The 8,517-nt window shown below is 38.2% G+C and overlaps 1 protein-coding gene across 5 annotated transcripts in view; it reads right to left on the bottom strand.

The window, feature by feature from the left end:
* sorbs3 (sorbin and SH3 domain containing 3) overlaps positions 1-8,517 on the bottom strand; it is a 70,564-nt gene that overhangs the window by 52,574 nt on the left and 9,473 nt on the right. Inside the window, exon 1 of one of the 5 annotated variants that reach the window (XM_048209222.1) lies at positions 952-1,414. The exons of 2 other annotated variants lie outside the window; for them this stretch is intronic. The gene's annotated coding sequence lies outside the window, so the exon portion shown is untranslated. Of the gene's footprint in view, positions 1-951; positions 1,415-8,517 lie in introns of those variants that run through there. 2 more of the 5 variants (XM_048209221.1, XM_048209218.1) reach the window with 2 other exon arrangements.

The following is an 8,517-nucleotide window of genomic DNA, read 5'->3' as shown; positions in this document are numbered from 1 at the left end:
ATTGTAAGAAAGGGGAACGGATTAAGCAGACTAAATGAAAAAGTCAGATGGACATTTTATAATTGTTTATACATATATGATTACATATGAATGTTTAAAAAAATGTTTGAAAGAAAAACAGATGAATGGCTCACAATAAGATCAATAGTGATGCACTTAGAAAATAGATAGTGTGAATTTACATTTCATACCAACTTTAAAATTAATCTTTAAAACACTTATAATTAAAAGACACTGTTAAATGTAATCTTAAGAAGATCTCAGAATGATAATCCACTTTTCATACTGTACATTATAATAGGCTATTGTGATGCCTAAGTTCATTTAAAATTCATTAAAATTTTAGTTTTATTTTTAATGTATACAAAAGAGTATAGAATTTTAATATAATCCTTTTTAATGGTTCATCCGTATCGTCTATTGTTTGATAACATAAACCAGTTCCATTTTGAACATCCAAAATTATTGCATGATTTAATAATATTAATCAAACAGAATGAATGTACAAAAATCTTTCATTTTAAATCATCTTTGGGGTCAAACAACTATAATCAAATGTCAAACAAATCACACAACTCTAAGCAGGCAAATTCATTACAGGCAAAGCAACTGTCTCAATAAAGTCCAGCCACTTAAAACCAAATGACTTTCAACATACTGTATACATAGTAATATCACTATAAATGCAGGACTTCAGATTTTGGCTTTTCTGCAGCATTATGCTCTTTTCTACTGCTTTGAAAACTCCCACCAAATTCCCTTAATCCTTCAAAGAGAGTTAAGAATCAACTTCAGACGTAATCCAGTCTACCAGGTTTAACACAACGCTGCCAAAGTCAGGCCAAAAAGAACTGCATGAATAAATTAGTTGGTTTACATTATCATTTTACTGTGTTTTACAATACTCACGCAAACAGGCTGACGGCTGTCAGATGGAAAAAATCAACTCACCGGTTTGTGTGGGTGTGTATGTGTGTGACAGCGCTGCCACGCACAGATTTCCCAGGATGACACACACAATTCCCAAAGTGCTGGTTGGTCTGCTTTGTAGAAAAGTACCTTTTAGGTCCAACCTTTTCTATCTGTACTTTTTCCTCTCTTTTTGTCTGCTTTCACGGTCAGCTCCTTCTCTCTCTCCCTCAATGGTTTTTGCTCCCGTCTACTTAACCTCTGTTAAGTCCCTCTCACATACTGACACACACATGCTCTCACTCTCTCTTTCTATCTCTCTCTCTTGCTCCACCACTACAGGACTTCCTGGTTGACAAGTGTTGCTATGGTAACATACAGAGTGTGTGCAGAGGCCTGGCTCACTTTTGGCTGCCTTCACTAAAGAGCATTTGAATAGGCAGTCAGCCTTTTGTGGCCATAAGGTGATATTTCACAGCACGGGGTTAAAGACTGGTGAATTCAAAGACCAAACCACATCCACCTCCCGACGTTCCTCCTCTCATTTTGCTCTATTTTGTCCTTCCTGTGCTCCCACCCCACTGTTTATGTGAGTCTGGCCATACATGGCAAACCAGAGAAGGACAGAAGTGACTCAGTGAAAATGTGAATTTAGGCTTAAGAAATTTTTGAACAGATAATTGACAAATAAACTGAGGCAGAGGACTTGAATTGAGAAACATGCCCTATTCTGAGATATGTCAAGAAAGCGTAAGATTTAGTGCAAGGATTTCACAAAGCCCATAAACTGTTTATTTTTAAAGGGATCACCTTGTGAAAATGAAGTACGTCTAAACTGAAATGTATTGAGTGTACACTTGTAGTGCATTTCAAATCTTATAAGGATATTTAAAAATAAATAAATAAATAAAAACTGTAAATAACTATACAGTCTCAAAAATCAACTGTGCTTTACTGGCTATACTGGGGGCATTATCACTGATGTTTCTATATATATATATAGTCAGGGGTGGAAATGGGGGGTAACGCGGGGGGACGGCGTCCCCGGAGTGAATTTCAAGGGGGGACGGCGTTCCAGTTCAAATTGGTTCGATTTTTTTTTTTTTTTTTTTTTTTATAGAAATGAAGGGATTTCTGTATTTATTCACTCAATAGCCTACGAAAACGAAAAGCTCAAAAACATAAAACATAGATTATTCATAAAAAAGATCGCAATCTGAATTCAAACACCCACGCGATCTTACTCAGTGCTCGAAGTGGGCCGGTACGCACCGGCACTTTAATCTGTAGCGTACCCACGCTTTGTCTTGCATACCGGCACTTCTCACATGTTGCCGGTACTCGATCTAACCACCACACAGAAACATAGAATCAGGCTCTTAATTAATTATCGCGCGTTCGGAGCTTTTATAAGCATGAGTGGCGCACCGCACACGAATCACCGCAGGCGCGTTCACCAGCGCGCTCCAAAAGTGTGATAAGATTTGCGCGAGCCGTTCCTATGATAAAATAGAACGTTCTCAATAGAATTCAAATGGGTTTCATTTGAATTATATTCAGAATGTAGTAAAACTTTATGGAGAAAGTCATCATGATCTAAAAACAGCCAGTAAAAAGACTGATGAAAAGAGGGGAAAACATGATGATGATCTTGCAAGCTTTTTAAACTTCTCATGACCACCTTTACTAGAATTTATCACGTTCTATTGTATTTTTTGTGGTACATTTTAACTAACTTGCTTGAAGAATTTAAAATATATAATCTATTAAGGCAATAGATTTAAAAAAGAGAAAAAAGTTAACATTGCCCTAAGCATGCAATGAGGAGCCATCAATGGTCTAGCTGTAATTATATCCTTATTGTAACAATTACAAGAACTAATTTTTCATAAGGCCAAGTACAAGTTAGAATCATGGATCTTCTTGAATTATTGACTAAACTTTAGTTTTCCTCATGTGTAAAAATGTGTTCTGCTAATATGACAGATATGCCCGTTAGGAAAAACCTAGCTGTACTCCAAGAATCAACAAGTTCGGTATAAGAACATTTTAAGTAGATAGTTTGACTTCCCATGGTACTTTGTAAACAAGTAATTGTTAACTATAGGCTGTACTTTATTGCAGTTGTGTTATCAACCAACTTTGCATGTGTGGACCATTTTTCAAAAATAAAGCAACAAACAAATAAATAAACCTCACGAGGGAGCAAACCCAAACTCCTCGCAACCAAGGAAGACAACCAGTCCCCCATCCCAATAGGAAGTGAACAAAATAGAGTAAATTACCCTTTGAAAGTAACTTGATACTTCAAATAAAGATTGCATCAATTACATCATTACACCAGTAGGTGGCGACAAATGATTGTAAAAAATGTATTCGTCATTGAATCATTCATTACAAAGAAATGTTCAAAAACGTTGATTCATCTATGAAACAAGTGACATCTTTATAATTGAGTCATTGAATCATTTATTCAAACCGATTTTTATAAGATAATTCATTCAAAATAATTAATGTTTTTTTTGTAAATAGACTGCAGCAACTAACATGATGTCAGAATCAGTAAATTACATTTTTTTAATTTTTTATTTTTTTTTTAATTCGGAATCGTGGGAGAATTGTGAACACTATTTAAAAAAAAAAAATGGAAATGATTCTCAATTTCCAGAATCTTGCAGCTTATTGAGTAAAAATCAGCAGTTGAAATTATTTCAGCGAATATTAGAATAAAACTGCATGTTCAGGTAGCAATGTCTTTTTTTTTTTTTTTTTTAAACTCCATGTCTATGGTAACATCCTCAAAAAGTTTTATAAAATGATAAACATCAAATTTAAACCCTTTTAACCATGTTTAAGAAAAGGGATGAGTGAATATTAGTATATTTACATTATTATCCAAATTATTTTGCTTTTTAGAATGCACATCAGCTTCCTTTTGCATTAAAACTGGATTCCCTTTTAAATGTGTAATTGTTGATTTTCAAAGTATACTAAACTGAGTGGTAGCCATCCAAAACATTCAATTTTTAACCTGAGGACAAATGTATTTAAAACATTTGTGACCTGTTCAATTCAGTCTGCACCACATATGCAAATTCCTAGACAATGTATCTTTAATTTGGCCAAAATCAAACAGGTTATTTTCTCCAAGCAAAGATTCTGTTGAATTAACATGTTTGTGCCACACACAATTCATAAATGTTGTTCATTGTCCTTTCAATGTGCTTGCTTGATAATTAAGAAAATATTGTTGGGAGGAAACATGAAATAGGCCTGTTTAATGTTAGCATATTATATAATTGTATAATATTTTATATTTAAATATATCTGAAAAAAAAAAAAAAACAATCCTTCCCAAATAGAGTCCCCCCAGTGAATCTCAGCCATTTCCAGCCCTGTATATAGTAATTTATTCCTGTAATGGCAAAGCTTAATTTTCAGTAGCCATTATTCCAGTCTTCAGTGTCATATATGATCCTGCAGAAATCATTCTAATACTGATTTGGTGCTCAAGAAACATTTTATTGCTGTTATTAATCTATAAATGATTACTCAGTCATGTTACTGTCCTGCTGTCTTCTTAGGAACTGTGCTAAAGGACACTGAGGGTAATTATGGATAATCACAGTACAGGTACAAAGTACTTTTGATTTGAATTACGAAACTTAAAGGGATAGTTCATCTTAAAATGAAAATTAAGTCATAATTTACTCAACCTGGTCTTGTTCTAATGCTGTATGCCCCTCTTTCTTTTATGAACCACAAAAGAATAATATATGTTTAAAAATCTCCCACTCATGCTCATCCATATAATGGCAGTAAATAGAAACCAGTATCAACCATTTTAAAAAGATGCAAAAGTATCACTGAATGATCCCATGTGACACATGTCGTATATTCCAAACGTTCTAGTGGTATAGGAAAATACAAAATGTAATCGTTATTTAACGGAATTCTTGACCTTGGCTGTTGGTCTTCTCTACACGGTTGTACGATGTGCACGTTCATCAGACTCTATTAGCGCAGCAGTTCCCTCCGTCTTCCACAGAAAAAGCACACACTTCTGCATGACCCTGTATGAAGCACGTGTGAAATCACTCCAATCTACTTGGCGAGACATCATTCTGTGACTGTAAACGTTATAAAGTATACCCGGACCGTAGAATTATGGTGATTTAGGCTGCAGTCTGTAACTTTTTTTGGTTAAAAATGATCCAAAATCAATTATTGAGCAAGTACATAACCAGTCAGTGTTCTCCTTACCTTAGCCCGATTCAAAATGGTAAGCTTGTAATAATGTTTTATAATAAAATCCGTACTAAATTCAAGCATGTAACCGTCTTTGCGTCATTACGTCACATCTGTTTACATGAAGAAGGAGTCCCAGCTAGTAGGCTATATGGCATGTGGAGGATGCTGATGGTAGCGGATCATTTATAGCCTTTTCTCACAGTAGCTGTAATAATTAACTTATCATTTTGATCGTGGATTGTAATCCAGAAAGGTCCAAATGGCAATCATCAATGACAACTAGAGATTCACCTGTAGTCAAAAGCAAAAGACTTCGGACTGTGGAGTGGCTACAGAAATTGAAATCTATAGGTAACGCTAATACACACTAAATACACATAGTCACGCATGATGTTGTTAACATTAACAATTTGAGAACAAAATATAACAGTAATAATAATTTGCATGGTTTGACTTTGATCATTAGATTTAATCAGGATTGTAATGCTTTTTTTCTCAGTTGGTCAGAACAAAAGTGGCAGACATATTACTTATTTGTTCCAATGACATTTTCCGGTGAAAATTCTTATTTTGGTCATACTTCCAAGACGTAGAATCTGTGATTCCGAAGTACATTATCAACACCGGTGTGGTAACTGACAGCAAACATTAGATTCATCCACGCTGAGGAGCCGTGCCGATGCACAACCCACGTAAAGATGATAATTTCGCAAATAACTGCAATTGCAGGATTCAAACAGAGATGGTGAAAAAGAGGCAAAACTTACGGACTGCAGCTTTAAGCAGCTAATTAGACTCTGTGTGTCTCCCTGCCAGCGATATATTACGGGAGGGTACACGCATGATCTGTGTGTGATCTTGGGAGCAGGGCATGCACAGTCAGCTCTCGAGGGGGCTGACTGCATTTATTGTGAACGTCTTCTGTTAAGGATGCTCCGCTCCTGCCTGGCTCTCTTTGAGGAGGGCAGCCATTCGTGGTTTGGGTTGCGCGTCTGCCGAGGTGGCATAGTGGATCAGATCATGGGAGTCGCAGCTAGAATTTACGGAGGAGCTCGAGACGGGTCCTTCCCTTTCTCAGCTTTCCCCCTCTGGTTCCAATGCTTTCATTCTGGACCCAGAAGCACGCTCTGCGGTTTCTTCTGGTCCAAGATAATGCTCTGTGTTGGCTTTATCCAGCTCTGAGGAATTGGATGTGGTTAGTATTGAGGCAGGGGAGTTCAAGCTCGTAGAGGTTGCGACTTGAACTGTGGCCAAATTAAACACTGACTGGCGACAGAAAAACAGGAAGTGTGCCTTAAAAGCAAACTGGATGAGTGGTTTCTGTGCAGCAAGTCACAGCCTCCATGTTGAGGCTTGCCTTTACTTTCCGGATCTCCACTCTGAGGTGTCGAGATCTGAAAATAAGCCATTTTCTGCCTGTGTCTTTGGCCCCTCATTGTCAAATTATTCAATTATTATGGGGCTGAAAGAACACAGGTATGGGGCGATGCCCAGGGTTGAAGAGATGCTTGCTAGCTATCTCTCCCTTGAGCCTGCATCTTCCCTTCAGTCCCTGACACTACCTACCAAGCCATATAGACTGAACATCGCCCTTGGTGGGTAAAGCCTATGTGGCAGCGGGTCAGGCTGGAGCATGTCTGCACACTATGGCAATACTGCAGGCATACCAGGCTGACCTGCTAAGGGACTTGAATGAAGGTAAAAGGGGTGGGCCTGGATGCTTTCAAAGAGTTGTGCTAGGCCACCAAGAAATTGGCTCACGCTACTGGCCATTCCATGGCAGCTAATAATAATAATAATAATACATTTATTTTGTATAGCGCCTTTAAAAGTTGCTTTCTCAAGGCGCTTTCCAAGAAAGCTACATAAAAGCTAAACTAAGGTGGCTGCGGAGAGGAATCTCTGGCTAAACTTGTCAGGCATTAAAGAAAAAGACAAGCTTTTTCAACATTGTTGCAGAGAGGTTTCATGAGGCAAAGAAACATGTGGCGGCATTGCAGAGGTATATCTCCTGACGGATCCAGGACCCTGGGATTGCTGCAAAAGAGAAGCCCCAACTGAGTACGAGCTCCTCACATAGACAGCAGCAGAAGCAGAGTGTCACTTTTCAAAATTAGAGATTGCAGATTATAGGAAGAGGGTACAGAATTTAGTTCAGTTTTTGTCCACCCCCCTTCAACAGGGTACTGTTCACAATGGTCAGTCCCGAGCAAGCTCAGGTGTTGGAACAGGAAGTCCAGTCTCTTTTGGCGAAAGAGGCCATAGAGCGTGTTCCTCTTCCTGAGAGAGACTCTGGTTTCTACAACGGTAATTCATAGCTCTGAAAAAGGATGGGGGTTGCGCCCAATTTTGGACCTGTACTCTGAGGACGTAAAGGTTCAAGATGTTAACGCTGAAGCTTATTGTGTCTCAATTCAGGTCAGAGGACTTGTTTGTTACAGTCGATCTGAAGGACGCGTACATCCACATATCCATCCTTCCTCAACACAGGAAGTTGCTCAGGTTCGCTTTCAGGGACGAAGCTTACCAATATCAGGTTGTTCCGTTCAGCCTAGCCTTGTCACCCCGCACCTTCACAACGTGCATGGATGCAACTCTGAATCTGTTGCAATTCCAGAGCATTCGTGTACTCAATTATGTTGGCAATATATTATATCATATTATATATCTAATTCTAGCTCAGTCTGAGGAAATGGCGGTTCCACACTGAGACGTCGTCCTCACTCACATGAGGTGCTTGGGGTTAACTCCAAGAAGAATATGCTTTCTCCACTACAGAATACCACTTTTCTTGGAGTATGGGACTCAACTACAATGCAGCCACGTCAGTCTCCTGCTCATATTAAGTTGATTCTTTCAGCCGTAGGCAGCATGGGCTTCCATAGGCTGAATCACAGGGGCCTACACTGGGGAATAGCCTACTAGCTGCACGAAAATACTATTTTTCAAATAATTATTTTTATATATGGGAGTTTACAGCAGTGACAACTGCAAACAAACTCACACACCCGTACATTTTCAGGACTCACAAGCCTGAACTGCACAGCTAGTTTTCTGTAACGTCATACAGTGTGAGAGAGCCGCTCTGCGCTGAATGAGGATTATGTAATTTACGAAGGCGTGGATATAATCTATGTGTCATCTGAAGGTTTTATTAAGTCACTGTCTTCCATTACTGCATTAAAGTCTTAATTTTCATTTCAGGAGGTCTAAAATTTGTTGATGGAGAAACAGGAATCACAAAATGGCTTAACGTGATAGACTTCAAAAGGCTATGATTTTACTAAATAAACATTTGCACTGCATGTTTCAAAGTAAAAACGTTGCGCATTCTACATACTCACACTTTCAGAGCAG

Source organism: Megalobrama amblycephala, linkage group LG12, assembly GCF_018812025.1.
Source record: "Megalobrama amblycephala isolate DHTTF-2021 linkage group LG12, ASM1881202v1, whole genome shotgun sequence".
Taxonomy (NCBI): domain Eukaryota; kingdom Metazoa; phylum Chordata; class Actinopteri; order Cypriniformes; family Xenocyprididae; genus Megalobrama; species Megalobrama amblycephala.
Note: the sequence above shows the minus strand (reverse complement) of the source record. Positions and strands in the feature narration are given on the sequence as shown.